Source organism: Narcine bancroftii, chromosome 4 (assembly GCF_036971445.1).
Source record: "Narcine bancroftii isolate sNarBan1 chromosome 4, sNarBan1.hap1, whole genome shotgun sequence".
Taxonomy (NCBI): Eukaryota; Metazoa; Chordata; class Chondrichthyes; order Torpediniformes; family Narcinidae; genus Narcine; species Narcine bancroftii.
Genome location: NC_091472.1, coordinates 40,681,844 through 40,705,082, shown reverse-complemented (window position 1 = coordinate 40,705,082; position 23,239 = coordinate 40,681,844).

Below are 23,239 nucleotides of genomic sequence, written 5' to 3'. Positions count from 1 at the left end.
CCGGGAGGCCCCATGACCTCAGTGCCAGGAGAATGTTTTTCCAGACCTCGGCATTCTCCCTTTCCACTTGTCTGTTTCTCCTAGAGTTATCGCTGGTGGTCCTGCTTGTGGTGATGCCTCTGGCCAGCAGGTACTGCTGCAGCTCATCACTCATGAATGAGGTCCCTGGTTGTTGTAGATGAAGCCCGGGTACCCAAAAAATGTGAAGATAATGAGGAGGGCCTTAATAACTGTGGCTGTGGTCATGTCTGGGCAAGGTATGGCAAAGGGGAAACAAGAGTATTCATTGATGATTGTAAGGAAGTAGGTGTTTGAAGCGGCGGGTAGTTTGATTAGGTGTGCCTTGTCCGATTAATAGAAATGCAGTTTACATTTGGCACAGACCTGGCAGTTTTTAGTCATTGTCCGGACTTCCTCAATGGAGTATGGTAGGTTCTGAGCTTTGATAAAATGGAAAAACCTAGTCACTCCAGGGTGACAAAGGTTATTATGGAGGGTCTGCAATCTGTCCATTTGGACACTGGCACATCGCACAGGATAGAACATCCAGGGGCTCATTAAGTTTTCCAGGTGGTAGAGGATTTCATAGTTGTAAATGGACAGTTTGAGTCTTCACCTGAGGATCTTATCATTCTTGATTTTTCCCTTCTGCTTATTACTAAATATGAATGCGACCACTTGTTCATCCATGAAGAGAGTGAATCGTTTTCCTGGAGGTAGTGCCTCCAGTGGTGTACTGCCTCCATGATGGCCTGAGCCTTCATCATCCGTGGAGATGGTGAATTTCAAGGCCCTGGAGGGTGCATGGGAAAAAGGTGACAGGCCTGCCTGCTTGGTTGAGTGTGGCAACCAGGGCAAAGTCGGAAACATCTCTCTCCAATTGGAACGGTGTTGTCTCATCTATGGCATGCATGGTTGCCTTGGCAATATTGTCCTTGCAGCTTGGGCCTCTGCCAGCAGGGGAAGCATGATGGCTTTGACCAATGGATGAATCTTGTCTGCATAGTTGGGGACCCATTGAGCATAATATGAGAAGAACATGAGGCATCTCTTCAGTGCTTTGAGGGTATGTGGTGGAGGTAGCTCCAGCAACAGATGCATGAGATCAGGGTCAAGGCCAATGATGCTGTTCTCAACCACGCAGCTGAGGATGACTATTCCTGCTGTCCGGAACACACATTTGTCCTCGTTAAAGTAAGATTCAGGTCATGGCTGCAGATAATTACATTATAATTACATTATAATTACATTATAATTACATTACATTATAATTACCTAGATAATTACATTATCTAGGTATGGGAAGGTGGCCTGCAGATTATAGTGGTCCACCATGCAGTCTACCTCCTGCTGGAAGAAGGAAACCCTGTTTGTGATGCCATAAGGAACCTGAAGGAAGTGGTAGAGGTGACCATCTGCCTCGAATGCCATATACTAGCGGTTCTCTGGGCGGATTGGGAGCTGGTGATACGCCAACTTCAGGTCAATCATGGAGAATACTCGATATTGTGGGAATACTTGGGGCCCGACTCGTGAGAAGAGTAATCTCAGTTGGTTAGCTTCAGTGGTGATAACATCCGTGGCCACTGCCAGGAAGTCTTCAAAACAACGGAGCCAGAGTTCGATCGTATTCGGGGCATCCAGCGATCGAGGGTTGATGTTGAGCTTCTCAGGTTTCAAGTCCAGTTCCATGCTTCTTTTGAAAAATATAGTTAATAAAATTGATGCACCGTCAATAATCACAAAAGACCGGAGATGCGAAAATGATGGGCTTTTATTAACTACAGACTGGAACAGCCATCAACCTCATTGACTGATTGAGGCAGAGTGGAAGGGTAGCATGCAAGGGGCTATGGGTAGGATTGGTCTTGGGAGGCGTGTCCAGCCAGCAGCAGCAAATCATAGCATATCAGTGCTTTACCACAAAAAATACAATAACTCTGTTTGGGTTATACTATAGGCCTCCCAATAATTACTGATGGGTAGAGGAACAGTAACTGAGACAGATTAATGCAAGATGTAAAAGCCATCGGATTATCACAGTGGGAAAAAATCATTTCCCCATTATTAACTTAGATGTTCTTGTTGCCTAAATCTTAAATGGGACAGAATTTTTAGGCAAGGGGTTAAACTGGACCTCAAAGTGGAAAATGAGTTTCTCTGGGAGAGCATTTTGGGAATAGTGATCATAATTACTTAAGTTTAAAGATAGTTATGAATAAAAATAAGCTTGGTTCTTGTGGATAAAAACTATGACATTATTTGGCAGGAAGTAGGGAAGATTAATTGGGAGCTGGTGTCAGGCAAGTCTCCAACTGTGATGTGGCAATTGCATAAGAACCAACTAACTAGTGTCCATGACCCCATGTTCCAATAAAGAGGAAGGCCAGGGATGACAAGTTAAGAGAACCTGAGATACAAGAAAGGTGAATTAAAAAAAAGTCATCTACAAGTTAAAGGAAACACCTGTAAGGTTTTGGAAAATCAGAGGATACATTCCTGAGGGAATACTGGGTTTGCAGGAAAGAATTCAAGAGGGGCATTAGGAAAGCCAAAAGGGGCCATTAAATGTTTTTGTGAGCAGGATTAAAGAGAATCTGGAGTTATTTTATACTTACATTAAATCTTGACCAGGAAAAGAATAGGAAAGTGGGTGAATTACAAAGTGAGTACTTTGCTTTGGTATTCACCAAGGAGAAGGACATGTAGGATAGTGATCAAGAGCATAGTGTGTAGAATGCTGATGTGTTAGGGCATGTTGAGATCAAGAAAGAGTTGGTGCTGTGCCCTTTGAAAAGTATGATGGTGCACAAGTTCCCAGGGCCTTATGGGATATAACTCAGGTTATTCAAAGAGATAAGGGAAATTACTTGGTTCATGATGAAAATCTTTGTATCCTGTCTAGCCACAGGATAAGTTCCAGAAGACTGTAAAATAGCCATTGTTGTAACTTTGTTGAAGAAGGAATAATTCAGGAAGTTTTAGGCCAATGAACCTCACATCAGTGGTAGGGAAACTATTGGAAAGAATACTTATGGAAAGAATCCATGCACATTTGGAAAGTCATAATGTGACAGTTTATGTTATATTTTATATAGATATGTTTTAAAAGAGATAAATTGGGGCAGGTTTTTTTTTAAGTGCAGGTCATATACAAACACTTCAAAACAGAACTCATTTAAAATGCCAGAGCTATGCACAAGCCAGACAGTCCAGGCTCTGAGTGCCTTTGCACAAACTTTGAAGCATGCCTATAAAGACTTCACAAGTATGTGTTACTTGGACATGCTGTGGAGTTATGGATTATTGTTTTGGAAAGCAACAGATGAAAGAATTCAGAAGATTAAGTCTGGAGCCGCAGTCTGTCTGAGTGCAGAGTGCTGTTCTAAGAAGGTCATGTGGTTTTTCTCTGGGAGAGAGAGAGAATTCAGTTCTACAGTTCAGCAGCAGCACCAGCTGGGACTGGAACATGACAAGCTGGAAAGCTTGTGGAAACCCCCCATTTTAAAGATGGGTTGTGAGTTCTTAGTTCAGCCTGATCAAAGCCCTCGTGGTCCATACAAGAGGAGAGGACTGGCTGCATCATGTTTCACTTGAAATAAGGGAAACAAAAATGAACTCTGTGGTGACCTGAAAGAAAAGGGTTATCATCTGAAAAACCCTGAGGGGCAAGTTTCTTCAGAAAGACACTGAAGTGGCCAATCAGAAGGAATCAGTTGTGGGTGTCCAATGAGCAATAAATCTCTCTCTGAAAGCCGGCAAGAACCTTCCTGAGCGGTAACCATTTACCTTTTGAGCACCAAAACCTGGTGAAATTCATAAATATTAAATTCTGTGCACAGTATAAGAATTGCCTGCAGCCAGTGAACTTGGAGGAGTGAGAAGTGAAATTGGACTGTGAATCAAATAACTTTTTTTGAACTTATATACATATTACATGCACATGAAGTTAAGTTAATAGTAATAAGTTAAAGTTTGATCCTGTTTTCTTGTTTAAAGATAATTAAAAGCAACTTTTGTTTAAGTGACCATTTGTCTTGGTGAATACCTATTGCTGCTGGGTTTGGGGGTCCACTGGGCTCATAACAATAGGCAGAATATGAAGAATCAGCAAAGATTTGTGGGGGTAGATTATGTCTTAAGAATTTTATTGAGTTTTTGAGGAGGTGACAAAGGTTGTCGACATAGAGTTTGTGCGGGGAGGTGGGACTAGAAAGGGGTGTTTGGTTCGGTGCGGACTAGAAGGGCCTAATGGCCTGTTTCCGTGCTGTAATTGTTATGTTATGTTATGTTAAGGCATTTAACAAGGTCCCTTGGTAGACTACAATACAAAAACACATTGAGAAACTTAGCAGGTCATGCAGCATTCATAGAAAGTAAAGGGCAACCAACATTTTGGGCCTGGGACCCTCAAGGGCCAAAATGCTGTTTACCCTTTACCTCCTATGGATGCTACATGACCTGCTGAGTTTCTCCAGTATGCTTGTGTACTGCACTTGACTCCAGCATCTGCAGATTTTCTTGTTTAACTCCCTATGTAGACTGTGCCAGAATGCACAGATGAATGGGATTCATGACGAATTGATGGTTTCAGGTCCATGATTCCTTAAAAGTGGTCAAGCAAGTAGATCGGATGGTAAAGAAGGTATATGATATGCTTGTCTTCATTGGGTGAGAAACTGAGTATAAGAGTAAGGAAGTCATGTTGTAGCTGTATAAACATTTAGTTAGGTCAATTTATTGTGTGCACAATCTAGTTATCCCATTACAGAAAAGATATGGAGGCTTTGGAAAGAAGAGATTTATCAGGTGTGATGGATTACTTGGAGATATTTTTGGGAGATAAATTGGTAAAATTAGAGTAGGTTACATACATACACACACTTTAAAAAAGATCTTATTTGAAATACTGAAGAATTCATATTTAGTGACTTAACCAAAACTATGGAGAATGTTATGCACATTTCACAAGTAGGTGCTAATTGAAACAATGTCATGACTGAATGGAGTGTTGTCTTTAAAGCAACAACAGGAGATACACTATTTATTAATAGCTATTTGCAAGGGTTTTTTTTTATTTTTACTTACTTTTTCTTCTCCAGGAGATTTCCCACTAGGCATAGATTGCAATGCCTCCTTAAGCTCTAAATCAGTAAATGGACCATCCAATTCCCTAATATCTGCATCATTTAACAAAGATAAATTTAAATTTGCCAAAAAGGATTACATCTTGTCCATGTCATGAGTCCCTTCAGATGCATACAAATCTCAGTAAAATTCATGAAATTCATCATTAATTTCCTGTGGTTTATATGTTATCTCTGAATTTCTCCTAACTGCATTAATCATTCTAGATACTTGTTCAGTCTTCAAATGCCAGGCTAAAACCTTATGAGCCCTCTCACCTAGCTCACAATAATGTTGCTTTGATCATTGAATCATTTTCTCATCGTTATAAGTTTGCAAAGTATTATAACATATTTTCAACTTAGATAATTGTACCTTATTATCCTCAATTGAACTCTTTTGAAATTTCTTCTCTAATACTGTAATTTCTTTTTCTAAGTTCTAACTTTCTGCCAAATACCGTTTCTTCACTTTTGCTGTATAACTAATAATCTGGCCCCTCAAATACGCCTTTAAAGCATCCCATAAGATAAACTTACTCTGTACTGAACCTTCATTTATTTCTAAAAAAAACTAATTTGGCATCTAACAAATTTAATAAATTCAGGTTTCTTTAACAACATTTCATTATATCTCCAACAGTTAGTAGTTTCTGCCACCCCAGTCCACTACATGAAATTAACAATAGTAAATGATCAGACAAAATCCTGCTCTTATATTCAGTATGAATAATTCTACCTTGCAAATGTGCCGATACCAAAAATAGGTCAATTCTTGAGAATGAATCATGATGGGCAGAGTAAAATGAAAAATCTTTTTCAGTAGGATTCATCCGCCTCCATTTTTCCACTAAATTTAAGTCTCTTATCAACTCAGACATTCTTTTATCCATTTTAGTTTTCTTCACAGTTTTTTTGAGATTTATCCAATAATGGATCCAAACAACAATTAAAATCCCCTCCTACCATAATATTGTCATTTGATTAGTTCAAATTCAAAAATGTATCCGTAACAAATGTTACATCATCGTCATTTAGTGCATACACATTCATCAAGGTCCAGGCTTCTGAAAATATTTTACAATTAACCTTCAACATTCTACCTGCATTGGCAGAGAAAGATTCCAAAATAAAAGGTACCTTTTTATTTTTGGAGTTAAAGGAAGATGCTTTCAATATTACATGACCAACCCAGTCCCATTTCAGCTTCAAGTATTCTTTCTCAGTCAGATGGGTCTCTTGTAAGAATGTGGTGTCCACCTTCATCTTCTTAATATAATCCATATTCATTTCTGTTTTATTGGATGATTAAGCCCTTTAACATTAAATGTTGCAAAATTCAAATTACTCATTGCTCCCATTAGAGTGGTGCCCAACATAGCTAACCCTTACACAAAATAAAAGCCCCTTAAAAAGAACCCTCTAAAACTACAAATATATTTTTAAAAAATAAAGTAAGCAAATTAACTAAAAAAAGGCCCTTTACAAAAAAAAATCTAACAAAAAAACCAGCCTTAGTGGTACCCCCCTCTATAAACCGGGTGTGATCAATACCACTAGTGGCAGAAGACTTTGGAAATTTCAGAGTTGCCCACCCCCTCCCCCACTGCCGATAATCCAAAAAAAAACTTTTCCAAAATTCAGACATTCATGGACTCCATGCCACCAACAGGTTGGTCTTCTCCTTCAATCTCAATCAATCACTGCACTTCCAGAATCTTCTTCCCATTTCCATTCCCATTCTTCTTCGAGGATTTCAACTGTTTCTGTAACTCAGAACTTATTGGATTATTGGCAGAAAATTGGCGAAAGTGAAAGCATCACTCTCGTCCTCAAAAAACTGAGCCTGAAAATTTCCATAAAAACTTTCAATACAGCTGGATATCTGAAAGCAAATCTGTACCCCTTCTTCCATAACATTGCCTTCACAGGATTAAATTCCTTACATCTCCTTATAACATCCTGACTCAAATCGGCATAAAAAAAACTCTATTCCCTCGAACCACTAAAGGCCCCTGATTATGGCAAGCTCTTTGTACTGCAAGACGTAAAATCATCTCGCAATCCTAATACCACAAACATCGAATAAGAACCTCCCTAGGGGGTTGGTCTGGGAAAGGTTTTCGCCGTATCGCCCTAAGTGCTTGGTCTTACTCCAACTCCTCCGGGAACGCATCTTCCCCCAACATTTCTGGAATCCATTTTCAAAAAAATTTCACCAGATTTGTTCCTTCTATATCTTCCTACTGTCATTATTATGCCGACTTTGATTTTCTTCAAGCGTTGGAATGTTTAACGTAGTCCATCCTTTCAGTATATCTTTCCACTTTATCACTACAGTCACGAAATGCCCGTTTAATTTCTTTAAATTCATCTTGCACCATGTCCAATGCTCTCAAACATTTATTAACATCCATTTTAAGCGCAGACACTTCTTCATATATATTGGCCATTTTCCCTCTTAATTCAGCTAATTGAGACTTATTGTCTAAAAAGCTCTGAATTACTTGTACAGCCATATTATACATTCTTGGCATAAAATCTTCTGATAGAGATATTGTAGCTTCACCTTCAGTAACTGAAGATTTAAAAGTTTGCAATGGGATAGATTTAAACTTTTGAGGCCTACCTTCAATTATTCTGGCTGCTTATAATATTGCTGCTTCTTCCTCTTCTTCTTCCATCATTGTCAACATTTCTGCTTCTTCTTCTTGTTCCACAGTGACCATCTCAGCCCGGGTCACCTGGCTGCTGGTCTGAACGCCCTCAAGCCAAGCCAACACCGTTGGCCCAGTGGAGGCAGGTCATCCCTGCAGCCTGGGCCCGATCGGGTGTAGTGTGCATGGGCGAGGAATCGCGCATGCCCTGTTCGGCCAGGGCTTGGAGGCGTAAGTCCTCCGACCCTGCACTTAGCAGTAGCAATGCCACCAGCCATGCACATGTGTTCGCGTTCGCGATCAGTGCACTCACCCTCATGCTCCCCAAGCTCCTCGGGCATGTGTCTGGTGCCGCACTTGTGCCTCCCCCCCACTCCGAGATCAGACTCACTGCACCAGTGCCATCTTACATCCCTGAACCCAACAAGGATGCTGGTGTAATTGTTAATTTGGTCTGGAGAGTCCTCTGCAACTTCAGGGCTTCAGCAATCGACTTCCATGGATCCTTCTGGAAGGTAGACCTCAGTTCCTCTGCACTTTCTGCTCTTTTAAAATGTAATTTCTTCACCAGTTGGCTTCTTGTTTTCATCATTGTTACTGTAGACAACACTTAAACCTTTTCAGATAAAGTTTTAAATATGTTGAATGTCTTTACTTTTCGGGCATTAATTATTTAGCTGGGGAAGGTGGTTCCACATGTCTTCTTCCTACACCATCTTGCTACACCTCCCAGCTTTTGCAAGGGTTTTGACAGAGTGCACAGAACTGGGTTCTTGTTTACCTAAAACAATAGATGGATCATGATACTAACTCCTATTGTTTGCTGGAGAAGTTGGGGGTTTTTGCAAGTGAGAGAGAGAAGGATATGTGGCTGGCAGTTTTGAATCTCAGGTGGAGAGAGAGACAGCTGTAACAAGCCAGGAGAAGCTGGTTGGAACTGAAACAGAAGCTCCAGAGTGGTGGATGGCTGGAAGTCCTATCTGTCTGATGTTTCTCTTGGAATAAGTGAAACAGAAAGGAACTCTGTAGTGGCCTGAAAGAAAGAGGATATCATCTGGAGAACCCTGCTGGGGCAAGTTTCATCAGCAAGACATTGAGGTGACTAATGGTGGTACCTCATTTGTGGAAATCTTGGAACAACACATCTCTCTCTGCAAACCTAGAAGAACCTTACCTTTCAAGCACCAAAGCCTGGTGAATTTTATACATGTTAAATTCTGTGCACAGTATAAGAATTGCCTGCAACCAATGAACTTAGAAGAATGAGAAGTGAGATTGAAATGTAAACCAAAGAACTTTCTTAAATTTACACACACATTACATACACGTGCACTTAGAATTAGAAGGGGGTTAAGTTGGATAGTTAAGTTAATAGTGATAAGTTAAAGTTTGATTCTGTTTTCATGTTTAAAGATAATTAAAAACAACTTTTGTTTAAGTAACCATTTGTTGCGGTGATTATCTATTGCTGCTGGGTTTTGTGGTTCTTTGGGCTCATAACATAGGATTCTAACTGGTTTAGAAGGCATGAGACACAAGGATAGGTTGGACAAACTGACAGGTAACCCGATAAAAGTATGGGGGAGACAGTCAGAATCGTTCTCCCAGGATAAAAATGTTACATATTGGAGGATGTGTATGAAGTGAGTTTGGCAGGTGGGGGTGAGGGGGGGAAATTTAAAGGAGATGCAGAAGACAAGTTTTTTTTACACTTTGTGTGTATCAAACAGGCTGCCCGGAGTAGTGGAGGAAGCAAATATAATAGTGGCATTCAAGAGGCTAACTAATCTTTTCCATTTCCACTCATTTAACCAAGGAATTATTTTGTATGGCCATTTTACTTTGATTTTATTCTCCTTTCCTAAATGCGTTGTTTTCTTCCTGGATCATCGTTTCATGTTTAGCCCAGCAACTTCTTTCCAAGTACATTATTTTCTTTGTTGGCGTTCCATTTTTTGATGCTGTGGTGATTGCTTCAGCCTTGAATGGAAACAGGATACATGTGTCTGATACTTGCACATTATTAACAGAACACCAGATGGCCTCTTAATACAATTCCAGTGTGAAGTTTTACTACTGTTACTGCTTGACAGAAAATTCTAGAGCAGTAAATGCAAACATTTTTCAGCTCTTTGCCACTTGAAACCCTCACCGATACTTTACCTGCTCCATGCCAGCTTCCAAGCTTACACCATTTATGTATTTGGACTGATCTTAAACCTCAGGAGAGTCTTGAAAAACATTCCTAAGTTTTGATTTTTAAAAAGTTGAGAATGGTAATTCTTTTAATTTGACTTCCAGAGCAGCAATCTGTTTTCAGACACCTAACATGAGGATTTTTGCTCATGCAACCATCAAAGGGCAGAGGCCAGAAACCTCGGTTAGCCTTTACTTTCTATAAATGCTGTGTGACCTGCTGAGTTTCTCCAGCATGTTTGTGTGGTGAAGTCTATTTTCAGCTTTCTGTATTCTCAAAGGCTCATAGAATCATAGGTCATTTGGCCCATTGAAACGTTCTTAACCACGAATGGAGCAATCCTGTCGGTCTTGCTCCTCTGCTCTTCTCGCTCATGTTCATCCCATTCTTTTTGAAGCACTGATTGATTTCTGCTTCCATCACCAGAATGTACGTGGTGCTTGCACTGATCGAGTGGTAGTGCTAATCCTGACCACTAGGCGGAGTCAGGAGATGACCTGTTATATCTTGGGTATATTCAAAATGGATACCTGAACAAGGTCTTGTCTGTGTGCGCTACAGCTAATAAACATAGTTGTTTTAAAAGAACCCAGGTTTCATTATTACAATAAAAGAAACATCACAGTGGTCAGGGTTCAGGTAATAGATACAAAAGGTTCAAGGACTTACAACCTTGGACACGTGTTAGGGGTAAAAATGCAGAATTTATTTACAAATGCAAAACAAATACAAAACAGGATATAACAGGCTCGCACACATCTTGATCTCATGAACATGTAGGATACCTCAGCTACTGTATCTATGAAAAGTATCTGAAGTTTTGAGAGTTAAAAGCAAACTCCTCCCCAATGTAGAGGCACAGCACACAGATTAAGGAAGCTATTGTGTTACTGATTTGAATGTTCAATGTAAAACAAGTGAATCATAATGAGTCCCCACTGTGGACACCCAAAATGAGCCCACACCTTGTGACACACTCCTCACAAATGGTCCTCAAGTGCTGCCTACAAATCACAGCCAGAGTGAGCTTAGGATAACAAAAAAAATAATCACACTTGTGCTGCTTTTTGTACTCCTGGGGACTGGATACAAGCCCAGAGCACATGACTTCAGGCGAGGAGGATGACCAATGGGAAGGTGTCAGACTGGTATTGAGTCATGTGACCTCAGGATGGAAGATGACAAAAACAAAAGGGGTCATTGTCCGTGGGCAAGTCTGATTTTGATTGACCTTTGGCTTATTACTTCAAACCCTCTGTGTTACAATATATTGAATACATTTTCTTTCTTTTTCAATCTTTTTATTATTATTATAATTTATAAACACATACAGTTCAAAGAGATATAAAAAAATACATAGTAAGTAATGAATTAATACAGAGATATTAAACAATAATATTACAGAATAAAAATATATCATTAAAAAAAAAAATTTTTGATCAGTTTAGGGTGTGAACTATCTCTAAAAAATATATATAATTAATAACAATATATGAAAAAAGAGAAAAAAAACCCAAAAAAGAAGAAAAAACAAATCTGAATTAAAAAAAAACTTTAAAAAAAACTTAAAAAAAAACCTACAGATATAGCTAAACCACGCCGATCACTCCGATCTCATCTTACAGCCCAATTATCATACATAATCATAGAAAGAAAACAGAGCCAGATCAACTCACCACAAATGAAAATATTGAATAAATGGTCGCCAGGTTAACTCAAACTTAGAAGGGGATTCATAGACAGAGTTTCTAATTTTCTCTAAATTTAAACATAGTATAGTTTGGGTAAACCATTGGAAAACAGTGGGAGGATTTACCTCTTTCCAATTTAATAGTATAGATCTTCTAGCCATTAGTGTAAGAAAAGCAATCATACGATCCGCAGGAAGAGATAAATAAGTCAAATCTATCATAGGTAATCCAAAAATTGCAGTAATGGGATCTGGTTGTAAATCAATATTCAAAACAGTAGATATAATGGAAAAAATTTCCTTCCAATAATTCTGTAAAGAGGGACAGGACCAAAACATATGAACAATTATCCATGAAATATGATTTACCTCGATCTCATTTCTTTTGATATTTGCAGATTAGGAGTTTCTTAGTTTCGACTTTACCCTCTTTTCCCAATCGGGAGACTACGACTGTTTTAGAGGATATATTATATTCAAAATTCCCTCCAAAAGGTGTGATATCTAAATTATATAATATAATTACAAAAATAAATTCTGGGACTTTTGAAAAGTTTAAAAATGATTGGGAAAGAGAACTCAACCTTCATATTTCTAATGAAAATTGGAATAAAATTCTGCGACTGGTAAACTCTTCTTCTCTATGTGCAAAACATTCACTAATACAGTTTAAAGTTGTTCATAGAGCTCATATGTCTAAAGATAAACTCCATCGCTTTTATTCTCATATCGATCCTATATGTGATAAATGTCAATTGGAAATAGCTTCCCTTACACATATGTTTTGGTCCTGTCCCTCTTTACAGAATACATTTTCAATTAAACTCTAAATAACAGTGGTGAATTTGCTGACAATGCCATGGTAATGGGTGGTATAAAAAGGGGTGATGAGTCAGCACATTAGGGTTAGGGAGAAAGAAAGTGAGATTGAAAACTGAATGGTGTACTAACAACAACTTTGCACTAAAAGTCACCAAAACCAAGGAGCTAATTGTGGGGAAAACCAGAGGTGAGTGATCCAGTGATCATTTGGGGATCAGATGTGGAGAGAGTGAACAAATTTAGGTTCTTGGGAGTCACTATCTCGGAGGATCCTTCCTACACCCAATACACTAATGGCTTCTTGAAGAAACCATCTTAGTCCCTCTACTTCCTCAGAAATTTGTGAGGTTTGGTATGACACCAGAAACCCTGGCAAATTTCTACAGATGTGTGACATAGACATACATCACGGTAACAGGCCAATTTCACCCTACGAGTCCATGGCGCCCAATTTACATTCCATTAGTCTACATCCCGGTATGTTTTTAAAGGGTGGGAGGAAACTGGAGCCCCTGGAGAAAATCTACGCAGACACAGGGAGAGCCTACAAACTCCTTACAGACAGCTAGTACCCTAAAGTCATTGCACTATCGCGAGGCCAACAGTGCTATGTGATGGAAAGTGTGCTGACCAGCTGTATCACAGTCTGGTATGGGGATACCAATACCTCTTGAGCACAGCCCAGGACATCATAGGCAAAACCCTCCCTCTATTGAGAACATCTACAGGGAATGCTGCTGTTGGAGGGCAGCGGCAATCATCAAAGATCCACACCACCCAGCTCACACTCTGTTCACACCACAAGGTTCTGGAACAGCTGTTACCCCTCCTCCATCAGACTCCACAACAACAAATTCAATCAGAGACTCATTTAAGGACTCTTACTTTGCACACTATTTATTATTGAATATTTATATTCTGCATTGCAGTCACTTTGTTTGCAATTCCTTCTTGTACACATTTCTTTCTTTTGTACACATATCTTTTCTGGAATACAGATTTTTGCACAACAAGTAGAAATTCTGCCTGGCCCACTGGAAATAGAATCTCAGGGCTGTATGTGTATGTACTCTGACAACACATCTGAACTTTGAACATTGAACTTTTAAGTCTTTCTGTCAAATAAACTACTGTCTAGAAGGTACATTTTGTCTATTTTTGGTGCAGTAAACTATTGCTACATTTACATTAGAAGGTAAGAATGTAAGAAACAGGAGCTGTAGTTGGCCAATCAGCACAAAGAGCCAGCTGCACCATTCGATGTCAATAGTCAAATCGATCTTGGCCTATACACTGCTTTCCTGCTCTCTCCTATAATTCTCAGGTCTCACATAAACAAGATATGAAACAATGCTTAAAGCTGTAACATAAAATGGGAATACACCTTGCACTATGCAAAAAGATAGGACCTGAATAGTTATGAAGTGATCAGGCTCAGCTCAGCATGGTTTCCAACAGTTTAGTTGCACAATAACCTGAGAATGGCATTGTTCCTTAAAACCACTCCCCCCCCCCACCCCCGGAAGCCAATGACCAGCAACACATGCTGTTCCTTGGAAGGTGGACAGCCTACAAGGGTGAGAGAGAGCTTTACTGAAAGAGTATTGGGATTTGCATCAGTGAGGTGAACGCCAGAAGGGACATTCTGGGAGACTGAAAAAAACTTACTGGGACATGGTTGTAAGTACATTGTAGTCACTGGTCACATCCATCTCCTCCATTCAAGCAAGCTAGGTATTGTCGCTTACACTTGTGAATAAGTGTATCGTATTGCCATCTGGAATTCACTTCTCCACATGTTCATTCTTCTTGGCAATGAAGGTTGCAGGTTTAGGAAGTGCTTTCAAGTGAAAACTAGGCAGGTAATTGCAGTAGATTTTTTGCTTACATTTTATTTTTTATTGTTTCAATTTGTTTATATTTGAAAAAAAGACTCTTAAAGTTTCACCTCTGTGAAATGGCATAATTCCATTCACTTAATAAACAGAATGCAACATTCATTTATTTGTTCCATGTTGATTAAATTTGTAGATGGGATTTTCAGATATTTGACATTGAGGAATCGGATGCGTTTAGTAATGCTCTTTTTTCAATTTAGGAAATGTACTAAGTTTTGCATGATTCCCTGTCTGCTTAACATGGAACAACTGTTCAGTTGTAAGCTAATCTAGAATTAAATAAATGTTGATGGCTCAAAACCACACAAATATATTTACAGTTTCAAAATAATTATGTTAATATAGAAAAGATGGTGGAGTATAGTGGTAATGGATTGGGTGGCAGGACAGAGTTGTTGCTAGCTCACCATGTTGGTTTATCCAACAGATGCCTCACAATTATTTTTTTCCCTTATGCAGATTTTTTTTCAAATTTTATTTTATTGGCACATGTAACAAAATTGCATACAGAGCCAAAAATTCTATATATCAAAATAAATACATGCTTTTTAATCACTTTCTCTCCCTCCTCCACCACAGAAAAACCCCAAAGAAAACAAGAAAAGAAGAAGGAAGAAAAAAGAAAGAACAGAGAAAGAAGGAAAGAAAGAAAGGAATACACTTATCTTATTCGTTTCTATATTAACCCAAGCCACTTTTTCTCCTTCTTCAAAAAAAGAAGAAATAAATTGTAATTGGGCTACTTTATAATATTACACAAATTTGGAAGCTGTAAACCTCCCGATTCAAATCACCAAGTTAATTTTTCCATAGAAATCTTCGACATCTTGCCTTTCCACAAGAATTTCCTTATAATTTTATTTAGATCCTTAAAAAATATTTTAGGAATATCAATGGGTAAAGATTGAAATAAATATTGCCCTCATGGAAAAATATTCATTTTAATAGAATTTACTTGGCCAATTCATTTAATTGGTAAATCAACCCTTTTTTTTTTAAATCCTTTTCAATTTTCTTAAACAATGGTCCATAATTGACTTTAAAAAGATTCCCTAACTTATTATCAATTTTAATTCCTAAATATTTTATCGCACATTCAGGCCATTTAAATTTCGTATTTTGTCTACATTGGGTATAGTCACCAAAGATCAATGGCATAATTTCACTTTTATCTCAATTAACTTTATATCCAGAAACTGCTCCGTATTGTTCTAATTGCATATGTAATTTACCTAACAAATTTTCCTTGTCTGTCAAATAAACAATTACATCATCTGCAAATAAACTAATTTTATGCTCGTTAGCCCCTATTTTAATACCCTTAATATCCTAGTCTGTTCTAATTAATTCAGCTAATGGTTCAATTACTAATACAAAAGGGCAGGTGATAATGGACAACCTTGTCTTGTTGATCTTGTTAATTTAATATAAGATCATTTGTCACTATTCTTGCTCTTGGATAATGCTATAATCCAATTTATAAATGTTTGTCTTAAGAAAGTCCCATTCTACTCTATCAAATGCCTTTTCTGCATCTAAAGCAACTGCTACATTTAAATTGTCTTTCTTTTGGGTTAGATGAGTTAAACTAATCAATCCAATTACATTATCCACTAATTTTCTTTTTTAAATGAATCCTGTTTGGTCTTTGTTAATTAATTTCATTAAAAAATTTCTGGTCTATTTGGCAATAATTTAGCCACTATCTTGTAATCCACATTCAATAATGATATCGGTTTATAAGACAATGACATTAATGGATCTTTACCTTTTTTTGGAATCACCATTATAAATGCTGTCTTAAAAGAATCAGGTAAATTTCCAGTTTCTTCCAATTTTATTAAAATTTTCGTAAATACTGTAATTAGCACATCTTTAAATCTTTATTAAATTCTGATGTAAATCTATCTTCACCAGCAGATTCATTATTTTGTAAATAAGCTATAACTCTTGCAACCTCTCCAACTGTAAAAGAGGTTCCTAATATTTTCCATATTTAATTTAGGCAAATTTACTTGTTAAAAATTGATCAATTTTGTAATCATCCTGCATAAATTCTGATTTATATAATCTTGTATAAAATTGCCTAAAACTATTATTTATATCCTGGGGTTTATAAGATATGTGACCTGTCTCATCTCTAGTTGCAATAATAACTTTTGATTCTTGTTCTGTTTTCAATTGTCACACTAACACTTTATGTGCTCATTCCCTCAGTTCATTATATTTGTTTATTTCTCATAATCATTTTTTCCATTCTATGATTGCTGTGTTTTACTGTAACTTTTTATTCAAAAGAATTATTTTTTTCTTCTGACGACTGTTTTTGTAATTCCTTTTCTAAAGTCAATATTTCTGTCTCTAAATTATTAATTTGAGACATATATTCCTTTTTAACTTTAGAAGAAAAACATATTATCTGTCCATGTATATACACCTTCATTGAATCCCAGAGAACAAATTTATTATCCATAGTATCAGCGTTAATGTCCAAGAATTGGTTTATCTGATTTCTAATAAACTGGCAAAAATCGTTCTTTTTCAACAACATGCTATTAAACCTCCATCCTGCTTGCCTTCTAAATATAATACCAAGAAAAAAGAAGAATGATTTGATATAAGCCTGGCTTTATATTAAACCTGTTGTACCCGACCTTGAAGTCTTGCTGTTAGCAAAAACATATCAATTCTAGGATATGAATCGTGTCTGTCAGAATAAAATGAATAGGGCCTTTCTCTAGGATATATCCTTCTCCAAATATCAACCAAATTCAAATCTTTCATTAACGGCAAAGTTATTTTTGCTGCCTTAGATTTCAACATAGATCTATTCAATAGAAGTTCAAGGCAAAATTTAAAATCTCCACCCATTAAGATATTTTCATTAGCTTCCCCATATTTAAAAAGGTTTCTTGTATAAATTTACCATCATCTACATTTGTTGCATAAATATTTATTAATGTCCACTGTTCAGGAAAAATCTGGCGATTTATTAAAACAAACTGACCAAATGGGTCTAAAACTGTATTATATATTTTAATTGGAAGATAATTATTTATCAAAATTGTTACTCCTCTAGCTTTTGTATTAAAATGCAAAGCTAATACCATTCCAACCCAATCCCTTTTTTAATTTTTGATGCTCTTTTTCAATTAAATGTGTTTCTTGTGGAAAAGCAATATCTACTTTCAATTTTTTAATGTATGTCAAAACTCTCTGTTTATAGGGTTTTGAGGCCCATTTACATTGAAACATAAATTTTAATTCTTTACACATTGTAAAAATTTGAAAATGATTACACTTTCCTCCATTTCATAATTCCCCTTCATCAGTCCCAGTCTCTTCACCAACCTCAAATACAAAATAAACAGTAATAAACAAAATCCAGTAAAAAAAAGTACTTGATTGAATATTTGAAAAAAAAGAGATAGAAAAGAAAACCCCCCTTGAGCATCTTCATAAATTCCCCTGACAGTGCTATTGCCCTCCATTTTTCAGGTTGCAACTAAAGCCTCAAAATTACCTCCACAGTTCGGCAGGAACCAGTCAGCATGCCTCTTTCTCCTCCGAGAATATTAAACTCATCTATGCAAACCGCTTCCAGATTTCTTTCACCACGATATACAACTTTCCATTTTCAAGTGTCCACTCTTTGGGTCAATTCTTGATCCATGTCCAGCAAACTTTCTGCATATTCTTGAGCATGTTCCGGATTCATAAAAAATCTACTTGGACCACCTTGAACAAATACTTTCAAAGTTTCAGGATAATGCAAAATAAAAGTATATCCCTTCTTCCACAGTATATTTTTTAACTGCATTAAAACTCTTCCTTTTTTAAAATACTTCAAAGCTTATAACAGGATAAAAGAAGATTTTGTTCCCTCCAAATTCCAATGGTGCTTTTCTTTCTTTAGCCCTGTTTGGCTGCTAATTCCAAGATTTTTTTCCCTCATTTGATAATGAAGAAATTTGATCAAAATAAGCCTCGACTTTCAATCCGAATGAGATTTAGGTCTAAGAGCTTCCTGGGCTCACTCAATCTCAATATCTCCTTTAAAATGCTCTTGCCCAAAAGTCTGAGGAATCAAACGCTGTAAAAATGAATAATATCATCTCTTTCCTCTCCTTCTTTCAAGCCATTATTCTTATTATTATTTCTTCAACCAAAATTTTCTAATGAATCCACTTTCTCAGACAATTGCTTATTCATCACCAACACTTGCTCTAATCCTTCATTCACTTTATCTATGTTTTCTTCAAGAAATTTATTTTCCAAATTAATTCTTTGATTTTTTTCCCATTTCCTGATGCTTTTTCTGCATCTCTTTAACAATTTCATATACTTTATTAACTTTGGCCTCTGATCTCTTAATATCTTGTCTTATTAACTTCAATTCTTCCATAATCATAATCAGTGTATCTTGAACTTTAGGGACAGCTTTAACTTTCTTTCTTACCCCTTCTTCTTCTTCCAACATTTCCTCTGAGCTTTGTTCTTCTTCTTCCTCTTCCTCCTCTTCTTCCTCTTTTTCTTCCAGCTCTAATGATTTTCCCTCCTCCCACAGCCTCTTGGATTGCCCAGGAGCCTGTCTAGAGGACTTAGTGAACCATTCTGACAGGGCCTCCAGTTGCTCTTAACTGCTCATGCGCGACTCTTTGCGGATGCGCAGTTGGGTCACTACACTCCCCGACTCGTCCAGGCATCCCTGTTGTTGCAGGGATGCCACAGCTCTCTGGGAGGCAAGTCAGGAGGCCTTCTTTGACCAGAGAGTAGGCTTCACTACAATTCCTGGCTTCTTCTCCAAGGTAGGCCTTTCTTTTTCTTCTGGTTGTTCTTCTTCCATCTTCTCTATAATTTCTTCTGCTTCTTTGTCTTTCTTTAGCGGCATTGCATTTTTTTCTTTGGTTATTTGTAATTTATTTGGATGAATTTCAAGCTTTCCCTCCACTTTTTTTAACTTTTTCACAGAGGAGCCAGATTTCTCATCCTGGCCCTACGTCCCCCACAATTGCAGTAGATTTTGAAGATGCTCCACCATGCAGCCAAGATGTGCCATTAGTGCAGGGAATGAATGCTTTAGGTGGTGTTTGGACAATCTTGGTCACAGCTACATCGACCTTGCCTTTGACAGTCAAGTGCTTGAACTTGTCTCCAGTGAAGATATGAATCTTTTACTCTTCTGCTGTAAAATGCTCAATGTGGTAGATTCATTCAGTCCATCATTTGAGGAATCACTTTGCTTTGTCTTTGATTTTAACCTTCATATAACTTTGAAAAGTTACCATATATGCTCGTGTAGTAGTTGATCCCGTGTAATATTCTACCCCTACTTTTTTGGCCCAAACATTTCCATATGATCCATGTAAAAGTCCGCCCCTCTACTTATGGGTCCACCCATCCATCTAACCTCCTGACACCCTTACCTTGTCTGCCTGCCTGCTGGAGCTCCCAATCTCCACCGTGATTCCTCGCCCTAGCCGCTCATCAACCAGAGCCCTTGATGCCCTGACCATGGATCCTTTCCTTGGCTGCCCACCCACTGGAGCTCTCAACATGGTCAAAAGTATGACCCATGTAAAAATTGTCCCCCCTATATTAGTCCTGAAAAAGTGATCCAAAAAACTCAACTATTACAAAGTAAATACGGTATCTTTATTTTGATTGATCATCATACTGAGAGAGATTGTGAGGGATAGACATATGTTCACCTGAGTCTGGACAAGTGAGAGATCCCCCATTGAAATAAAAAATACTCTGAGTATTATTGACATTATAGATGCAATCATTGTTCTTAAGTTGTTGAATGTCCAGAGCAATATTAAATTAGTCAACAAGGAATGAGATAGGGAGAAATATCTTCATCCCAGGATTGTTCATTTTTGGAATTTTCATCTCCCAAGGAATGCATTCATGGCTGAGTGGAATATGTTTTATAACTCAAATGCTATGAGGTTCAGGTGGGCAAATTGATGAGATTGATGATCACCTTATTGAACCATGGAGCAGATGTTGGGAAAACAAGTCAATTCCTGATTCCAATTTTTATATTCTTATTCATAGGCTGAAACTCACTTGACCTCATCTCTTTGAGCTGCTCTTGCAAGACAACAATTTTCACTTTGAATGTACCCAAGTAGAAAGCATAATTTTTCTCTTGAGGGAAAAATGATTTTGTTGTCTTAGAAAATAACACAGCAACTTCCTGCAAAAATATTAGCGAGACACCAGAGGAATTATTATCTTTGAAGGACCAATTCTGACTATATGCTTAAAGATTAGATCCAATGACGCCATCAAAGAAGATGTTAAGAGGATGGATGTTACATTTCAGGAGGAGATGAGAAGATCATCACAAACAGTAAAATGCCATAGGTTCAGTATCCAAATTACAAGTATTGTGTGGTGTTGGGCCAACAAATGCCATTGGTTACTTTAGTGGGTTGGTTAATGTCTGTGTAACAACAATGGGAATGAAAATATGCAAGCAGGGTGTGGTTATGCCTTATATTACTTCTGTGCGTATGGCTGGCCCGCCTCCATGCTGACTGTACCCCAGTGACTCCTGCCCTTGGAATCCCCTCCCCAGTACGAGCTCTGGCTCAGGCCAAGCAACATGAGTGTACATACAGTTTTAAGCAAATAAAAGCCTATCTCTCTGGAAACTTCTAGTCTTTAACGTTATTAATGGTGCATCAGAGGGGAAAGAAGTAGGTTCAAACTCACATTTGTGCTGGGCTAGATGAGCTCAGAAGCCACCATGATCATTGAATTCCAAGAGATTGGGAGAATCAAACAAAGGTTGTACATTTCATTGGTAGTTTTGATATTGTTGGTGAAGACTATTGAAAGTATTGATTGCTCTTAGAGAGGGAGGTTCACTCTACATCTCTGATGATGCACAACTTGGGAGACCTAGTATTGTGAATAGAAGATGATGAGCACTTGTGGGTGGAAATGTGAACAAATTATTGATCACAAGCTAAAGGAACAGAACTCCACCCTGAGCTAAACTGTTCTCGCATCTAGTTCCAAATTCCGGCCTTTTTCCCCATATCCCTTGATACCCTGACTAATTAGATACTGATCAATCTCCTCCTTAAACTCCCCCAATAATCGGGCCTCCACAGCTGTATGTGGCAACAAATTCCACAAATCCATAACTCTCTGGCTAAAGAAAATTCTCCTCATCTCTGTTTTAAATGGGTACCTTCTAATCCTCTTGTTCCGGATTCACCCACGAAGGGAAACATCTTATTCACATCCACTCTGTCTACTCCTTTCAGCATTCAAAATGTTTCTATGAGATCCCCTCCCAGTCTTCTATACTCCAATGAATACATAACATAACATAAACATAACAATTACAGCACGGAAACAGGCCATTAGGCCCTTCTAGTCCGCACCGAACCAAACACCCCTTTCTAGTCCCACCTCCCTGCACAATGCCCATAACCCTCCATCTTCTTCTCATCCATATACCTGTCCAACCTTTTCTTAAATAATACAATTGACTCCGCCGCCACTATTTCTCCCGGAAGATCATTCCACACAGCTACCACTCTCTGAGTAAAGAAGTTCCCCCTCATGTTACCTCTAAACCTCTGCCCCTTAATTCTTAACTCATGTCCTCTTGTTTTAAACTTTCCTCCTCTTAACGGAAATAGTCTATCCACATCCATTCTGTCTATCCCTTTCATAATCTTAAATACTTCTATCAAATCCCCTCTCAACCTTCTACGCTCCAAAGAATAAAGACCCAATCTGTCCAATCTCTTCCCATACTCCAGATGCTTAAACCCAGGCAACATTCTGGTAAACCTTCTCTGCAACAGCCATTAAACATTCCTCATACGTGGGCCCCTGAATTCCAGGAATCATCCTGGTAAATCTTCTCTGTTCTCTCTCCAACATAATTTCATCCCTTCTAAGTTAAGGCACAAAACTGCACCCAGTACTCAAAATGAGGTCTCACCAGTGCCCCATAGAGCCTCATCAACACCTCTTCACTCTTGTACACCATTCCTCTTGAAATGATGCCAACATAGCATTCGCTTTTTTTTTACTGCCGATCCAACCTGGTGATTAACCTTTAGGTTATCTTGCATGAGGACCCCTGTCCCTTTGTACTTCCAAATTTTGAATTTTCTCCCCATCCAAATAATAATCTGCCTGTTTATTTCCTCTTCCAAAATGTACATACATTTCTTGACATTGTATCTCATCTGCCATTTCTTGGTCCACTTTGCTAAGCTGTTCAAGTCTCTCTTTTAGTTTCTTCCACACTTCCTACTCCACCATCTATCTTGGTGACATCTGCAAATTTAGCCACAAAACCATTGTCCATAATCTAAATCATCAATATACATTGTAAAAAGAAGTGGCCCCAAAACCTACACCCATTAGTAACCGGCAACCAACCAAAACAGGATCCTTTTATTCCCACCTTTGCTTTCTCCCTATCAGCCAATCCTCCACCCAATCTAATATCTTCCCTGTAATTCCAAGGACTTATTAAACAGCCTCTTTTGCGGCACCTTATCAAAATCTTTTTGAAAATCCAAATACACAACATCCACAGCCTCTCTTTGTAGCACATTATAATCTCTTCAGTATAATTTTTAATTGTCTCTTTTACTCTTCATATGTTTAAAAACCTCTTGGTATCCTTTTGTAGGTTATTTGGCAACTTCCTTTCATAATTCATCTTTTCTTTCCTAATGACTTTCTTTGTCTATTTCTGTAAGTTTTTAAGTTTCCCAATCCTCGGTTTTTCACTAATTTTTGCTTCCTTGTATGTCCTCCCTTTTCTTTTCTTTTTAATATATTTTTATTAATTTGAGAGAGAG